The sequence below is a fragment of the Coenobita brevimanus genome, chromosome 23 (genome assembly GCF_032717465.1).
Source record: "Coenobita brevimanus isolate Jiangsu-jjx chromosome 23, ASM3271746v2, whole genome shotgun sequence".
NCBI lineage: Eukaryota > Metazoa > Arthropoda > Malacostraca > Decapoda > Coenobitidae > Coenobita > Coenobita brevimanus.
In genome coordinates, this window is record NC_136976.1 from 45,478,530 (window position 1) to 45,496,948 (window position 18,419).

The 18,419-nt window shown below is 42.0% G+C and overlaps 1 protein-coding gene across 1 annotated transcript in view; it reads left to right on the plus strand.

Annotated features, from left to right (window-relative positions):
- Positions 1–18,419, plus strand: part of LOC145392688 (ankyrin repeat and SAM domain-containing protein 6-like) — a 320,191-nt gene that overhangs the window by 171,907 nt on the left and 129,865 nt on the right. The gene's annotated exons all lie outside the window — the stretch shown is intronic.

An 18,419-nucleotide genomic window follows, 5' to 3' on the forward strand; every position in this document is an offset into this window, starting at 1 on the left:
TATTTTTTTATTTATTTCTTTGACATGAGAGGAATAGGATGAGTGACTAGTTGAAGAGAGTCACAGTTTTGATTCAGGAAGGAGTAATGTCCAAATGTACATTGCAGACGAGAGGCTTAGGTTCTGTTGGGAACCTTCTGGATGAGTTTGAGAAGGAGAATGGCTTGAGATCATGACATGGAGAGCTAACATCATGTGAAAAGGCTTACACTTGCTAACATGGTCTATGGTCATGTACGTAATGTAACGTAGTGTAGACAGATTTTTCTTAAAAGGCCTTAAATGACTAGTGGATGTAGGTGGGGCTTATCTAATGATAACTATACTTTCGTGTTTGCCATTTTCTTTCTCTGAATCATTCCTGTCCCAGTTCAAGTATTGTGCAGTATTTTTCTTTTCTTTTCTTTTCTTTTCTTATGCGAGGAAGAAGAACCAAAGGCTAGAAGCCTGCAATAACAGTTCCATCCAAGAAAAAAACAAAAACAATACAGAAGAGAGACAAATTCAAGATCCGTTCATTTCGAGATGCCTGGACACACTGTGTTTTAAAGATTGGAAGTCACAGGAAGTAGGAGATACAGACAGGGAGACAGTTCCAGAGTTGACCTGTTGCATAAATGAAGGACTGGGAATAACGGTTAACTCTTGCACTAGAGAGTTGGACAGAAAAGGGATGAGAGTTTGTTGCTAGATGGGTGCATAGAGGTGGAGGGATGCAAGCAGACAGTTCAGAGGAGCAGTGACCATGGAAGTAACGATAGAAAAGAGATAAAGGTGCAACAGTGTGGCGAAGAGACAGAGGTTGAAGGGGGCCAGTAAGAGGAGAGTTAATGAGATGAAAAACCTTTGACTCCACCCTATTAAGAAGAGCTGTGTGGGGGGAGCCTTCCCACACATGAGAGTTGTACTCTACACATGGGCGAAAAAAAAAGTCAACAACTGTGCAGGAGTAAAGAAGGCACGGAGTCGGCTTAGCACACCTAATCTCTTAGAAACAGATTTTACAAGTGATGTAATATGATCTTTCCAAGTTAAATCCTGAATGAATGAAACCCCAAGCATGTTCAAGGATGATGAGGGATTAAGCTGGATATTATTAAACATTAGAGAGTACTCCTGTGGAAGATTTTGTCGGGTTGATAGGTGTAAAAACTGAGTGTTTGATGCATTAAAGACAAGATTATTTTTACCCCAGTCAGAGATACGAGCCATGTCAGACATTAGGTGTGCCATAGGCTCATCCCTAGTTTGTTGAAGTAACTGCTGAGATGGACACTGCGGGAACCGAATGTAAAGGTCAAGGGTGGAATCATCAGCGTACGAGTGGATAGGGTTAGATGTACATCTTAGAAAGTCATTTATGAATAAAAGGAAGATAGTTGGTGAAAGGACAGAGCCCTGAGGAACACCACTGTTGATCAGTCTAGGAGAAGAATGATGGCAGTCTACAACAGCAGCTATAGAACAACCAGAAAGGAAGGTATAGATGAAGGCACAGATAGAAGGATAGAAACTGTAAGAGGGCAGTTTGGAAATTAAAGATTTATGCCAGACTCGATCGAAAGCCTTTCAGATGTCAAGTGCAATGGCAAAGCATTCACCAAAGTCCAGAAAGGAGGATGACCAAGAGTCTGAAAGGTAGGTGAGAAGATTACCAGTGGAGTGTCCCTGACGGAACCCATACTGACGATCAGAAAGAAGGTTGTGATAGGAAAGATGCTTTAAAATTTTCCTGTTAAGAAGAGAACCAAAAACTTCTGAGACACAGGATGTTAAAGCAATTGGACGATAGTTAGAGGGTTGGGAATGGTCACCCTTCTTTGGGACTGACTGAATGAGAGCAAACTTCCAGCAAGAAGGAAAAGTACAAGTAGAAAGACAAAAGCGAAAGAGTTTACCTAGGCAGGGTGTAAGCACAGAAGCACAGTTCTTGAGGACAACAGGAGGGACTCCATCAAGCCCATATGCCTTGTTAGTACTGAGGCCAGTGATGGCAGAAAATACATCAGCTGAAGAAATTTTAATGTCAGCCATAAGGAAATCAGAGGAGGGAAGTGATAGAGGAACAGCACTAGAATCGTGTAAGGTGGAATTGGAGGAGAAGGTCTGAGCGAAGAGACCTGCTTTATCAATAAAAGAAATAGCTACAGAGCCATCAGAGTAGAAAAGAGGAGGGAAGGATGTTGAGATAAATTTGTTAGAAAGGTTTTTGGCAAGGTGCCAGAAGGAGCGGGAAGAATTCGAGTTGGAGAGTTGAGAGCATTTAGTACAGATGAAATTATTTTTAGCAGAGCGAAGAACAGACTTAGCACGATTCCAGGCAGAAACATAAACAAGATGTGATTCAGGGGTGGGTTGGTTCTGGTACCTTTTATAGGCCCTCTCCTTGTTGCGGACAGCATTAAAACAAGTGTGATTAACCAAGACTTTCCTGTATTAGTCAGCGGATATGGGAAAGGAATGTATGCTTCCATGCCTGAGAGAATAACTTTCCTAATGTGCAAGGCACACTCAGATGGCTCCCAGCCATGGAAGCAATGATCAAAGAAGAACTGCCTGAGGGTCTCCCAGTCCGTGGCTCCAAAGTGCCACAGTTGACGTTTCTTTGGAGGGTCCACAGGCCGTACTGGAGCGATAGGACAGGTTGGGGTAATTAGGTTGTGATCGGAGGAGCTCAAAGGAGAGGAAAGATTAACGATGTAAGCAGAAGGATTAGCTGTAAGGAAGAGGTCAGGAATGTCGGAGCTCTCCTCAAGGTGGTCAGGGATACGGGTAGGGTGCTGTACAAGCTGCTCTAGGTCATTGAGGATAGAAAAATGTAGGCTTGTTCACCAGGTGGATCCATGAAAGGAGAGGAGAGCCAAAGGTGGTGGTGAACATTGAAATCTCCTAGAATGGAGATTTCAGAGAAAGGAGTAATGGATAGAATGTATTCCATCGTAGAAGTAGGATAGTCGTAGAATTTTTTGATAGTCAGTAGAGTTACGGGATAAGTAAACAGTGCAGATATATTTAGTCAGAGAATGACAGGAGAGCCGAATGCAGAGAGTAGAGAATTCAGAAGAATCAAGTTCAGGAACACGAGAGCAAGCTAAATCGTTGCGCACATATACACAACAGCCACCTTTGGCTATGAAATGAGTATAGAGAAATTATGAGGATACAGGAAAGGATTTGCTGTCAGTTGCCTTAGACAGCTGAGTCTTGGTAAGGAAGAGAAGGTGAAGTTTAGAGGAGGAGAGGTGGTGTTCAACAGAAAGAAAGTCAGAGGAAAGGCCGCAAGTGTTGCAGAAATGAAGAATAAGTGAGTCAGACTGTGGTTCCAGGCAAGTCGAGGAGTCATCACCGGGAGAGGGGCAGATGGTGGAGGCATTTATGGTCCCCCTCCCTGGGGACTCCGTGCCATGTTTTATGTCCATCATTTTCCTGTTTTAACTTTGAAAAGGAAGTGTAGTGTGTACTGTGCATGTAGATTGATGTTGACAGTTAGAGAAATGTGTTGTTAACAATAGTGGTGAAAATAACCATTTTTCCGTTATGCATTTAAAAGAAAAATGGTTAGAGGTGTACAAACCAGCTGGGCATGCTGATGTACCCTAATTCTTCTGCTACATGGATGATGCTGTGTAGGTGGCTTGTTGTAAACAGGTGCAGAGTTAGTTGATGACTCTGAGCATCATATCTGAAATTTGAAAGCAGACATAGTTAAGAATGAAATGGGGATTATTGAGAGAGAAGATACTCATGGTATGATGTTATGGTGAAAGGGAAGAGATTTGGAATGGTGAGAGAGCTTAGATACCTTGGTGCAGTAATAGGGAAGAGAGGTAAATATGCAAAGAAGTGGAAAATAAGATGGCATAGGGAAGGAAAGTGGGTGGTACTATGGAGGCCTTGATACAAAACAGAGGTGTAAGTGTGGATGCTGCAAGAGGATTGTATGAAGGAGTAATAGTACCCACACAAACATATTGGTGTGAGGCTTTGGTGTGAGATGAAGACAAAAAGTCAGGCCTTAAAGCAATGGAGATTGAATTCTTGAGAAATGTGTTTGTAGTGCAGGGAGTTGAGAGGATAAGATATACAGTGATGTGATTGATGAAAGATGTGGAATAAGGATGTCCCTGGACAACAGAGTTGTAGAGACCATATTTCAGTGATAAGGTCATATGGAGAGAATGGGTATAAATAGGGTGGTGAAAGGGTATACCTAAATGTAAATTAGTTTGAAGGTGGGAGGAGGCAATGTGGGCCAAGAATGTGGATAAATTTAGTAAATGAGGGTGTAAAAAGAGAGGTATGGAGGCTGATGAGGCTGGGGAATCTCACAAAGGATTGAGGTGGTTGAATGAATTTTGTATGAGGAGTGGATGATGTAGGTTTGGCACCCCTTCTTTAACTTGATGGTCTTCGGATTAACTCTGTATATCGTAATAGGCAAGTATGAAACTGTGTGTGTGGAAAGTTGTACCTATGATATGGAGATGAGATTCCAGGAGTATATGCATGGCTGTGTGACCCATTTCATTGTGCATACTGTTGATTAATTCTCCCACTATCAAACCCTTTCCTCTTCGTTGCTCTCTGGACCCCTACCTCGCCTCATTTGCAGGTGGGAAAAAGAGACAGGATGATAAATTCTCTTCATACTTCTCTAAAATTGTACATTCTTTGCTCATGTTTCTGAATCCAGCCAACTGCCTATCCCATTTGAGATATTTAGGTGCTGGGTTAAGATGATGCCAGTACAGTACTCCCTCAGTTATCTGACATAATAGAGCCAGAGGCATGTCTGGGTAGTGACAATATCTGGATAATGAGCAATATCCTCCATACCATACCCAGACCCAACCCATACCTAACCTCCAGCCTATACCTAACCTATTTGTACAGTACCCCTGCTTACTTTGGCAGTGTTTTCCTGTCATTCAGGTATATTTAGACATAAAAACACACATAGGAGTATCCAGAGTAATGCTAAACACCAAGAAAATCAGGAAAAAAGAAGACATTGAAAACCAATAAACACCCTACCTATACACTACTGTATGTTCAGTACCCCTCCTAATTTTGGCACTGTTTTCCGGTCATTCTGCCATACTGAGACGTCAAAACACACATAGGAATATCCAAAGTAATGCTAAACACCAAGAAAACTGTAAAAAAAAAACACACAAAGCCAAAAAACACCCTACCTATACTGTACACTACTGCATGTACAGTACCCCTCCTAATTTTGGCACTGTTATCTGGTCAGTCTGCCATATTTAGACGTCAAAACACATATAGGAATATCCAAAGTAATGCTAAATGCCAAGAAAACCATACCAAAAAAAAAAAAAAAAATCCCTACCTATGCACTACTGTCTGTACAGTACCCCTCCTAATTTTGGCACTGTTTTCCAGTCATTCTGCCATATTGAGACATCAAAACACACATAGGATTATCCATATTAATGCAAAACACCAAGAAAACAATGCATATACAACAAAAATCCTCAAAACACCTGAAGACGGTTTGAAAGTCAGTTATCTGTGACACGAGTGATTGCTCCCAGGGCACAAAAAAATTCCATGGCCAGATATGCCACCAGAAATTGGTTATATTGGTATAAATGGTATATGATCATCTTCAATGGTGTTTATACTATAAGATAAGCTAATAAAAACACAGAAAACTGATGATTAAAATATCCAAATTGCTGTGAGAATAAATAGTGTTCAAGAGTAAAACTTACTTTCATATACCTTCCACCATCCTAGTGCAAAATTTTGCCAGCATCTTGCAAGAGTTAAGCATATGTCTAGACGCAGAATTTTATGAGCTTTCTCATGGATTTTGCGGAATTTTGACATGACCAATAATATTTGAAGAAATCGCCAAAAACTTTAAAAACACACTGGTCAGTGCTTTCATTGCAAAGGAGGGAAGGGACTGAGGGAGTGAGAGGGGAACTGGGAGGCCTGGCTAGCAAGGTGGGGATTATGGGAAGGTATGGAGGAGGGACAAGAGGAGGGGAGAAGCGAGGCTGTGAACAAGATTTTCACCCTTCTGTCATGAAGCAGATGAGCAGTTTCACCTGACTTGCGGCCTGTGGCCTGTCTTATTCGCGCATTGGCGATTGGGAAACACAACTTCCAGTGTCCAGGCGACTTTGGATGTTTGGTGTAGAGGCAGACAGGTGCTTTCACCTGACTTGTGGCTTGCGGTCTGTGTTAGACACACTGTGGCAGTTGGGAAGGAATAATGCCGGTGGCTGCGCAACTTTGGACATTCGGTGGGGATGCGTACGGATGTTTTGACACCATTTGTGGGTTACAGTCAGCATTACTCGGGTGCTGGAGGTTCGTAGGGGAGTGATTGGACCAGCGCGTGACATTGACCATTCAGTACAGGGGCTGATGGACATTTTAGCTCAGGTTGTGGGTTACGGCCTATTTCCCACTGACAGTTAGAGCCCAGTGGCCATGATACTGAATGTTTGAACATATCGGCTGGCAGGCCAAAGTCCTTGGGGTTTTTTGTGTCCGGGTAATAACAAGTAAATTCAGATAATAGTTTAATAGAGCCAAGGTCCAGTATCCAGGTAGTGAACATGTCCGTGTACTGCATGTCCGGATAAATGAGAGATTAACGATGAATTTCTTCTTAATCATCATCACCACCACTGGTACCTAGAAAGGACTCTGCTTTAAAAGACCTACTTCTTGTGAGCCATAACATCTTCATCCCAGAGTGGATAGTGTCACCCTTGTGAATGGGCTTCCTAACCTAGGATCCTCATCTTCCACCACTCAGTGGTCCAGAACATGCTTAGTCCAATTCCCCTTCATACTGTTTAGTGACTCAGAGATTTTATACCCTGTGCAAGAGATTATTCCTCATAACCTTGCCCATGAGAGCAATATTTCCAGAATTGAAATCAGTGACTAGACATAAGAATTAACGAAGGTTTTCTCTAACCTAACATCAATATTCTCTTTTTTTCCCCAAGGGTTTGTCAGAAAAAAAATCAGAGTCCTTCCAACCTAAACCTTAGAAGGGCCCAGGTCTTTTACATAATTTTAGTCATTGTTAACAGTTTAAACATTTTAATTTGCTAATCAGTCAAAGTCAGTTACTTCCAGTGCAATTTGGATTTGACCAAATTACTGTATAAGAATTGTGTTCTTCAGTCCAGAGTTCAGAGTTGTTTTGTTCAGTGATACAGCTGCCAGAACCAGCTCTACTCCAAAGACTGATAAGTCTGAAAAGTTGCTACTTCATTTACCTCTTGTTTAACATATGAGGGTGGATCAAAAAGTTCTAGGCCTCAAGTATAAAGAAAAATGACAGCAAATCATAACACCTACATTTCATAATTTCACCACCATCAGACAAGACTGGGCCTACAGCAGTGGCAGTGGACACATCACCCTGGTACACCAATTCATCAGCTTTTTAGATACTAGTGGACACACAAAATCACTTCTCCCCCACATGACACCACAACAAAAATACAATCATTTATAATACGCACTGGTAACAAATCACACATGACAATCTCCAATATGTACATTCCACCCCTCAGTCATCCCCTACAGTACCACACAATTACTCTCCTCAAATACACCACATCACTAAGATACCCAACATCATCCTGGGTGGTGATTTCAATGCCAAGGCATCAGCCTGGCATGTCAACAACCCTGACACAGACAGAGGGCTGGTACTGCAATCCCAAACAGATAATCTTTTCATCCTCAACAATCTCCATCAACATACCCATATCCCACACCAAACCCTCTTCCTCCCATCATCTGCAGACATAACCTTTTGCTCCCCAAACCTAACTCCCACAACATCCTGGAGAGTGGTCAAAACCCTTGGCTCTGATCACATCCCGATCATCATTATTACTAAAACCAGAATCACCCCAGCTGGCCACAGACACACATACACTAATTATAATAGAGCCAATTGGGAGGCCTTCACAACTGAAACAGAACAACACTTTGAAACATTAAACAGTACACCCATCGCAAACATCAACACCACTGTGCACACTTTCAATACAATTATTCAAAATGCAGACAGAAGACACATCCCTAAAGGCAGCAGAGAGAGATACAATCCAAACTTCACACCAGAAATTCAAGGCCTCATCAGTCAACACGATATACTACAACACTCCCCAACACCCCATACACAAGACACCATGCAACAAATACTAAAACTCAACACTCAGATAAACAATAAAATATCAGAGCAACAAATACTGAATTAGAATAATTATCTCCAGACAGTCACAAAATAAACACCAGCAGACTCTACAAAACACTAAACAGCATCACACTCTCCAACAGCAACACTGCACAGTCACATACGCCATCACAACAACAGACACCATACCCTCAAACAAACAACACGCCAACACTCATCAGTCGCTTTTCATACTTCAGACATCTAAACCTCCATCGTGATGACCGATGTGTCATCCAACTCAAGAGACAGTTCCCCATAGATCCATACTTCGCGCCCTTCACTTACAACCAGACAAAGCACATCATTAGCAGCCTTAATTACTCATCTACCTGTGGCCCAGACAACAATAGCAACATACATCTTAAATGCCATGGACTACAAGACATACAAGCACTCACCAACATATCAAACTACAGCTACTCACACAACATAATACCCAGCGTCTGGAAACATGGTACTATCATCACTATCCCCAAATCCAACAAAGGCCCCACATTGCCTTCCTCACATTGCCTCATCACACTCCTCTGCACCTCCCTCCAAAGTCACTAAGCAATTGGTATTACAACTAGTTTCACCTCACATCCCCTGAGCCCCATCACAGCATGGTTTTAGGCCGCTACACTCCACAGACACTCTTCTTACAGACCTTACACAGAGAGTTTTTGATGGCATCGATTCAGCTAGGCCATATCACAGAACACTCCTAGTCACACTAAACATTAGCAAAGCTTTTGATGCCATCCCCCGCCACAACCTCACAAACATAATGTTTAACACAAACATGCACAATAACACAAAAAGATGACTTGGAAACTATTTAGCAGGCAGATGTGCACATGTAACATTTGCTAGTCAGTCATCAAATATCAGAAACTTCACAAACTGCATCCCCCAAGGATCTGTTTTGTCCCCTACACTCTTTACCCTATACATGAACGACATACCCACACCTCACACACCACAAACACACATAGCTTCCTATGCAGACAACACTTACATGTACAGACCAAAACACAAACACAGCTGCACACATCCTCCAACCTTACCTCAACACACTACATGAATGGTTCACCACAAACAGCCTCGCAGTTGCCCCAGCCAAATCTAGTGACCCTTCTCAGAAACTGGTCAGCAGAATATAGTCACATTCCATACCTCACCATAAACAACTCTCCCCTACCACACAAACACCCCCCCAAAATCCATGGTGTAACAAACAGTACATCAATGTCATTGAAACAACACATCACAAACATGAAGATAAATTAACACCAACACTCAACGCCTTAAGGTCACTTGCCCATACAACACCTGGACACAACAAAGAAATCACCACCACAGTATACAAACAATATATATGTTCATTGATGAATTATACAAACCCTGCTTGGGCTTCACTAAACACACTACAGCACCCTACAGACCATACAGAACAAGGCCCTAAAATTAATCACAGGCAGCACAGCTACTGCACCTACAGACCATCCACACCAAGAAACCAAAGTCCTCAAAGTCAAGAATCATCTAGACATGAGAGGGACACAAATTCTTGCTGCAGGCTCCACTAACCCACCATTCATTACACTACATGGCAGCACATACACACACACCAAGGAACATCAAAACAACAACCAGCATATGATGCCATACACAAATATTGTCATCTCTCCACCTTCACCCGCCACAAACCACTGCCAGAAGCATATCCATCCTCAGATCACTCACTGCTCCATTCAGTCACTCAAAACAACGCACAGCTGCATGCACAGTCTCCTGATATCCATTCTTCAGAATCATACCTCCCTCGTGAGGACAGGTTCACCTGGCCAGGCTGAGATATGGAGATCATCCAGCCCTCTTGAGCATCATCCAGCCCTCTTGAGTTATTAGAAGAGGCTGGATGACTCTGTCACTTATGCCTGTCCAGGATGCAACACAGCATCCCATACTATTAAGCACATTATGGAAGACTGCATTGCACACAATTGCCTGCACCAGCAACACAACGTACACTCCTTGAGAGCTCTGTGGGAGAGCCCAGTCTTGTCCGTGGCCTTCCTTAGGGACTCAAGGCTATTCGACCAGACTGCCTGGGGAACAACTACTACAGTACTACTACTACTTTTATTTTTCAACATAGTAACCATGAACCTCCAGACACTTGTTATAATGTACTGGAATCTTTTCAGTGCTGTTCACATAAAAAGTTTTAGCTTGTTTGTATTCTTCTGTGGCTGTCATGAGCTTGTCATTCTTGAAGTGAGTTCCACGAAGGTGGCCCTTCAAACTTGGAAGCAGACGAAAGTCACATGATGCCAGGCTTGGAGAGTATGGTGGGTACATCATCTCTCCACATCCATAATCTTGCACAGCTGCCTTGGAAATCTGTGACGTGTGGGCAGGAACATTGACATGGAGCAACAAGGGGATCTTCGACAACTTTCCTTTTCGTTTTTCACAATGCAGATATCGAAGCAAATCCACATAGTATTGACCTGAAACAACAGTCTCAAGAGGCATGTAGTTGATGTTAATCATTCTTTCTCCATTATGGAAAATGGTGTACATGATCTTGCCAGCACTGGGTAAGACCTTGAATATCTTTGTTGTTGGAGAATTGGCATGCATCTATTGTTTTAGTTGCTGTTTAGACTCATAATCATAGTGATGAATCCATGTTTCATCACCAGTTACAAACCGCTATTTTCATTTTCCCAGTCCCTATTCATCAGGATGAGGTCATGAGGTTCTCCTTTGAACATCAGATACGATTTTACTTCATTTCAGGAGTCAGCAGTCTCGTTACCAAACAAGCACACACATTGCTCATAGCCAAATGGTCATGAAGGATGGATTCCACTAAACTTTTTTTTTTTTTTTTTTTTTTTTTTTTTTTTAATGCGAGGAAGAAGGAACCAAAGGCCATGAGCCCACAATAACAATTCCATCCAAGAGAAAAACAAAATACAAGAGAGAGCCAAATTCAAGATTCGATCATTTTGAGATGCCTGGACACACTGCGTTTGAAAGACTGGAGATCATAGGGAGCAGGAAATACAGACAGAGGGAGGCAGTTCCAGAGTTGACCTGTTGCATAAATGAAGGACTGGGTGTAACAGTTAACTCATGCATTAGAGAGTTGGACAGAAAAGGGATGAGAGTTTGCTGCTTGACGGGTGCTACGTGCCCGTCATAGAAGTGGAGGAATGCATGGAGACAGTACAGAGGAGCGATGACCATTAAAGTAGCGATAGAAAAGAGATAAAGATGCAACAGTGCAGCGAAGAGACAATTCCCAGAGTGTTCGCTATCTGTCACACTGTCACTCTTCTATTGTCCATCACAATTTTCTCCACTGCCTCAATATTTTGTGCATTGATCAATGTCGAAGGCCTACCAGACCTAGCGTCATCCTCGAGAGATGTCCTTCCACAAAAGAATTCTGCATTCCACCTCTTGACTACGAAATATGAAGGACACTCGTCTTGGTAAAAGTTGACTATATTAGCATGAATCTCCGCAGGCTTAATTCTCCAGTGTCAAAAATTCTATGACAGCAAGGTGCTTAGTGTTGATGTTTTCACTTTCCATGCTGACTCCGGTCTGAAACAGAAGAAATATGCAAATAAACTCAACAGTTAGAAAGCTGAAATTTGCAACTTTTAATACACAGGAATGGGGCATCAATTCACAAAAGGCTTCAGACTCTAGGATTGTCACTTTAGAGTTAGGCCGAGATCTTTTTGTCACCCCTCATAAGTGACTGTAAGACTGTCATTCCTAGACTTGCAGTTATGAGGTCTGTCCAAGAAGAAACCAAACTTTTTAACCCCTCCATGGCCGAAGGCCCGGAATTTTCCGTGCACGCCAGGCCGACGCCAGGGCCATTTCTTGAAGTTTCAAAAATTGCCTTTTTTTTTCTTGCCATATTGAAGAGAAAGTTCAGATGCACCTAATAGTGCAAATCCCAGCTTCCTAGACACATTCTGTGGCTTGCAATGGAGCACGGAAGTTTGCAGAAATATCGACAACCGATATCCACCGCCCAGGGGCGCTGCCGCAACGCAACTGGGCAGGTGTTGTTATTTATTTTTTTTTTTTACCTCACAAAACAATGCGAATGGTGCTCAAATGTTGTGCATATATGAGATATGATGATATCGAATGATTTCAATACATAATCTGTTAGGAATGGCAGGAAAAAATATTGTTATTAATACTTTTTCACCTTTTTGATATATGTTTATGGTAGTTTTGAGTTATTTTTTATGTTATCATTGTGCCCATGCTTGGAAAAGGGAGCAAAAGAGTTGAATTTTCGGTCCTAAATGAGAAAACTGCACGTCCTCCAAGGCTAGAATCTGCCACAGGAGAATAATGTGGAGGGTCAGATCCGATTAGCAATACAGAAGTTGAGTCGCAACTTCGAGCTCCCACATCACGAGCATGGCAAAAAATAGAATCATAATGCAGTTTCAGAACTAAGAATAAGTCTGATTATTACGAATACAGATACAAAGCAGAAATAAATGTTTACAGACGGGGGAAAACGTATTTTTTCTGTAATAACATGTTCATCTTTCTCTATCATTTTACGTTCATCTTTATCATTTTACCTTGATATTTTCGCAATATATGTTGCTGTCTCATAAACAGGGTGGTTGTGTGTGTTTTGCAAGGGAGGAAAAAGATTGTATTTTCTGTCTGGGCTGAGATAATGGGTGTAACTATGTGTATTTAGGCATGGCCATGAGCGAAAAAATCGTACATCCACTCGTCACGACAGCAGGTGGTGAACTGACAAATGATATGTGAGAGGGTGAAGTCAAGGTCAGTTTCATGCCCCAGATTTTCGTTCACTTCCCAAAGGTTTTGACAGTTTTTTACAAGTTGCACTGCATCAAATGATCCAAACCATTACAGCAAACCTGAGCAAATAGGTAAAGATACCAAGACAAAAATGTATTCTTCATTTATTATCATGTCTTTTTTGTATGTGCCTATATTACTTCATAATCGTAAACATGTGGTTGTGTGTGTTTTGCAAGAAAGGACAAATATGACATGTTCTGCCTGGGTCGAGATAATGGGTGTAGTTGTGCATGTTTAGGCATGGCCAGGAGCGAAAAAATCGAAAATCCACACGTCACAGCAGCATGCTCTGAACTGCGTGATGAGATGCATGGGAGTGTAGTGTAGGTCAGTGTGAAGATGTTGAGAACGTTCGTTCACTTCCCAAAAATTTTTGCAGTTTTTTATAGGCCGCGCTCAAACGACGCCAGCAGCCATTTATCGGCTAAACGTCATTCGACGCCGGCGGCCACGGAGGGGTTAAATAGCACGCCAACTAGCTGGTTTAGCATGATTGCGATGGGAATGCTGTAAAGTAGCAACTTTGAGTTTTAGCCGAACACTAGCCACATCACACCATGTCAATTAGTCATCAAGGTACACATGCTTGAATGAATGTGTGTTTAGTGCACTTTGTGAATTTTTTGTTTCTCATGTTGTCTGAAATCGGTGGCCTTTCAGGGTGGATTTCAACTTTGGGGAGGGGGAAAAAGTCCCCATGGGCCAAATCCAGAGAGTAGGATGGCTGGGAAATGATAGTCTTCTCGTGCTTCACCAAAAAGTCATGGATAAGGAGTGACGCTTGAGCAGGTGCATCATCATGGTGCAGTGTCTGAGTTTTGTTTGTCCACACCTCAGGCCTGTTCCTTCTTACTTCCTCCCTCAGATGCTTCAGGACATCCAAATAAAACTCCTCATTGATTGTCTGACCAGGTGGAACAAACTCATGATGAATGATGTCCTTCCATTCAGAAAAAGGATGATCACCATCACCTTCACATTTAAGTGACTCTGACGTGCACATACAGTGGCGATGTTCCAACCCACTGCGATGACTGCCCTTTTGTTTTAACATCATGGCCGTACACTCATGTTTCATCACTTGTTATGACATTTTTCAGAAAGTTTTCATCAGCATTCGAACAGTCAAACAACTCCTGAATGACCGTGACACGGTTCTGTTTTTGCTCATCTGTCAGCAGATGTGGAACAAATTTTGCTGCAACACATGGCGTCTTCAGTTTTGAGGTTAGAGATGTGCAGCACAAACTTTTGTAGATGTCTACTTCTTCAGAACCTTCACGGACAGTCAGACAACGATTGTCATGGTTCACAGCACCCACTTTCTTAATGTGATGGTCGTCTTCTGACGTGGAAGACCATCCAGATTTGGGATCGTCTTCGGTAGATGTTCCTCCCAATTTGAACTGCTGGAACCACTTGTGACATTGCCTGTGACTCAAACAATCCTCTCCATAAGCCTGTTACAACATCTGAAAAGTCACTGTAAAAGTTTTTCCTAATTTTATTTAATTTCTTGCAAACATGTTGCTCCTCAAGATCCTTCATTGTTCAGCTTGCAATAAATCACCAAGTGCACCAAACATACATTCACTCAAGCGTGTATACCTCGATGACTATGTAACGTGGCTTAATGCAGCTAGTGTTAGACCAAAGCTCAAAGTCACTGCCACACATGGCTCCCGTCACTTATCACGCTACGCCAGCTAGTCAATGCGCAATTTAAAATGTTCAGTTTCGTTTGGGCAGACCTCATATACTCTCCATTTTAGGTTTATCATAAGGCCAGCCATGTTTGCTTTGTAACTTTTGGTTATTTTACTGTGACAGTACCTTTTAACTTTTACAGATTGATAAAATAGAAGCAGAATTTGCTTACCCATTTAAGGTTTTCCTCTTGCAGGGTTATTCACTTAGTCCCTCTTTTTCTAGCACATTAATGCAAGAGTTAACTGATACTCTCGGTTCTTAACATGTGCAACTCATCAACTCTGAAACTGACTTCTTAGTGTGTATTTCTGTCTGCCAGCATCTTCCAGTCTTAAACTCACTGTGTTCAGACACATTCAAATGAAGTACTGTAATCTTGATTCTGCCTCTTATTCAGTTTTCCCTGGGAAAAACAACTTTTTTGCAGGTATTTTGCCCTCAGTTCTTTTTTGCATTAGAAAAAAAAAAAATGGGCAATTGGAGACTGTTACATGAGGTGATGTTTGCCAATTGCAGAGGTTACTTGTCCTCTTTTTAAGTGACCTCTACCAGTTACCAAGTCAAAGTTTGATTGCATTCGTCATACTAACCATGGGCTAATGAGAGGGAGGGAGAGAGGGAGGGAGAGAGGGAGGGAGGTTCTGGGTGCATGAACCACCTCCCATAGGTGGTTGGGAATCGCTGTCACTCCTTTCCCTAGCCAGTAAAGAGTGTCTCTTTAGGTGGGTGGGCACATTTCCCACCTGCTTAGGCACAGGCGAGGGGGAAAATCGGGAACATTGGACCGATGTCTTGACACCATCGGAACTAGCATGTGACTGATAGGTCTGAGTCATGCTAGCAAGCTGGGATGTACCAATGCTACTCACTCATCAAGCATAAAAAGGCATTTGGCAGCAAAAATCGAGTGTGCAAATATGAATATTCCCACAGTCTGCTGGGAGGATCATTGTAGCTGCCATCACAGTCTTCCAGAATGACCATCACAGCCAAGGGGTTAAAGGACAGGTATCCTTCGCTTAATGATAGTGTTATGTTACCCTAAACCCTAATGTTAAACACATTAATGATAAATGAGGACCACATAACATAGATTGAATAGGGATACATTTTCAGAAGTTCCAAGTTTGGCCCTTTTAGTGGTATTTTTTATAAAACCCAAGTTTAGAGTCAACCTAATTAAATTTCATAACCACCTAAAGCACCACCTGCTGCCTCTGTAAATGATTTTAGGTAAAGAGTTAAGGAAACAACATGTTGAAATCATAGTAGTACAGTATACTCAAGGCAGGAGGACTGGTGTTGCCAAGTGATCCATTACCTTCCCATCCTGATCACCATTCAAACCAGGAGCTGTAATCATAAAAGATCTCAGCCTATTTCTGCAATAAGTAAGCCACTGCTGCAACTGTTTACAAGAATTATAATGAATCTTTTAATTTTGTCATAGCTTTTCATTTTATCATTCCCTTTAGGTTGCTTGTGAAGTGTATGGTAGTTAAAAAAAAAAAAATACAACCAGCCACATATGCAACTTCTGAGAAAGAGCTTATAATACAGCCTCAACACACAAGACTGGAGGCTCATGATTCTTTAACAGTTGCATGGGTTGGCTAATCAATGACTGTGTTATACAAACATATTGTACATACAGTATCTCTCAGTTACAAGGTCTGTTCAGAAAGTATACGACCTTGGGCTTTAAAAAAATAAATAGCCTACCTGTTGAGCTAGGACACTAATCCTCCTCAAAATTGACCCTTTCTGACTTGACACACATAGCCCAGCATTCTTTCCACTGCCTGAAATATTTTTCAAAGTTGATTTTCAGTATTGCCTGCAGGTGCTTCGCCACATTCGCCATTACCTCTTTTTTCGTTTCAAATTAGGAACCCTTCAATGGAATATTTAGCTTGGGGAATAACCAAAAGATACACAGAGCTATGTCTGGTTAGCAGGGAGCCTGCTGGACCTGTGGGATGTTGTGCTTCGCCAAAAATTCCATAATCAGTTGAGAAGAATGGCTAGGGGCATTGTCAAGGTGCAGCTTCCAACATGCTACTTGCCAAAGGTCTGGTCTCTTCCGTCAAACTGCATCACGAAGGCAATGGTTAACGTCGAGGTAGTAATGTTTATTGAGTGTCTGATCTGCACAACATCACAGTAATTGAAAAAAAAAATTGTCAACATGCAAGTGCATTTCATCTTGCTGTAGACCTGTCATGCTTTTCTTGGCCGAGGCGATCCTACATGTTTCCACTGGGATGATTGTGCTTTTGTTTCTGGGTTGTCCCCATACACCCAAGTCTCATTTCCAGTGATAACAGTCTTCAGAAAGTCTGGATCACAATTTGTTCACTCCAACATGTCTTGAGCAACATTCATCCACAGAACTTGTTGTTCACGTGGAAGGAGGTTTGGAATGAACTTGGTGGCAACTCTTCGCATGCCCAAATCATCTGTTAAAATATTGTATGCTGATCCATCGCTGATTCCAATTTCATTAACAGTTTCTCTGACAGTCAAGCGAAGGTTTTCCATGACCAAATTGCAGACTTTCTTCACATTTTCAGCACTCCTGCTTGTTGATGGCCTCCCAGGACATGGATTGCTTTTGACTGACATTCGGCCATTTTTGACGCAATTTTACCACTCCCCAAAACTTGCTGGCTCTTCCTAATAGTTTCAACTTGGATATCACCTAGTTTGTGGCAAAATTTGATGCAGTAACATTGTTCAGCTTTTTTGGTCATCGTGGTGACTGCAGGAACGCGACAAGCTTAAGGTGTGTGACCACGATCACAGGCTGACTGACAACCACTGAGTCACTCGTGGTGGTTGGCATTAATCAAGCATGTGCACGAAGGTCCTGCACTGCACCACACAAAACCCTGCCCCTATCCTCCAACTGGTTGGTGAGTAAAACAATGAGTTTGGATACAGTACTTTCTGAACAGACCTCATAGTCTTACTTTAGAGCTCAAACACTATCAGTTATCATTCATCAGGCATCATGCACACATACAGTATTTAGCATAATTATGGGACGCTTTGACAGAATTTGAGCACACGACTGCTGTGGTTGCCATGTAAATTGGCTAATCAGTTGTGAGAGAGTGAGGTGCACAGCAAGCAGTGAGTGCGGGAGCTTGAAATACGTGTCTGGACTGGAAATTTTTTTCTTGCCTCTTCAGGTTATCATTAATGCAAAAAATGTTACCTTGAAATTAAAAAGTGTTCAAAAATTGGGAACATTAAAAGGAAATCATTGAAGGAGGTAAAGAGAGTTAGACAGGGTGATAAAGAAGGTAGCAGGAGAGTGAAAGATAAAAATTGTAGTTTGACAGTGGAGAAGGAAAAAAAGTGAGCTGATGGAGAGAACTCTTTAAGGAATTGTTAAACACAGAGAATGAAAATAATACAAGTATAAGTGGTTGAGGGATGGCTGGGAGGAGGAGGGAGATATGAAGGGAGGAAGGGATCAGTAGGATGGAAGTAGTGGAAGCAATGAAGGAAGTCAGAATGGGGAAAGCCCCAGGAATTGATGGAGTATGTGGTGAAATACTGAAACATGGGGGAGAGATAGTAG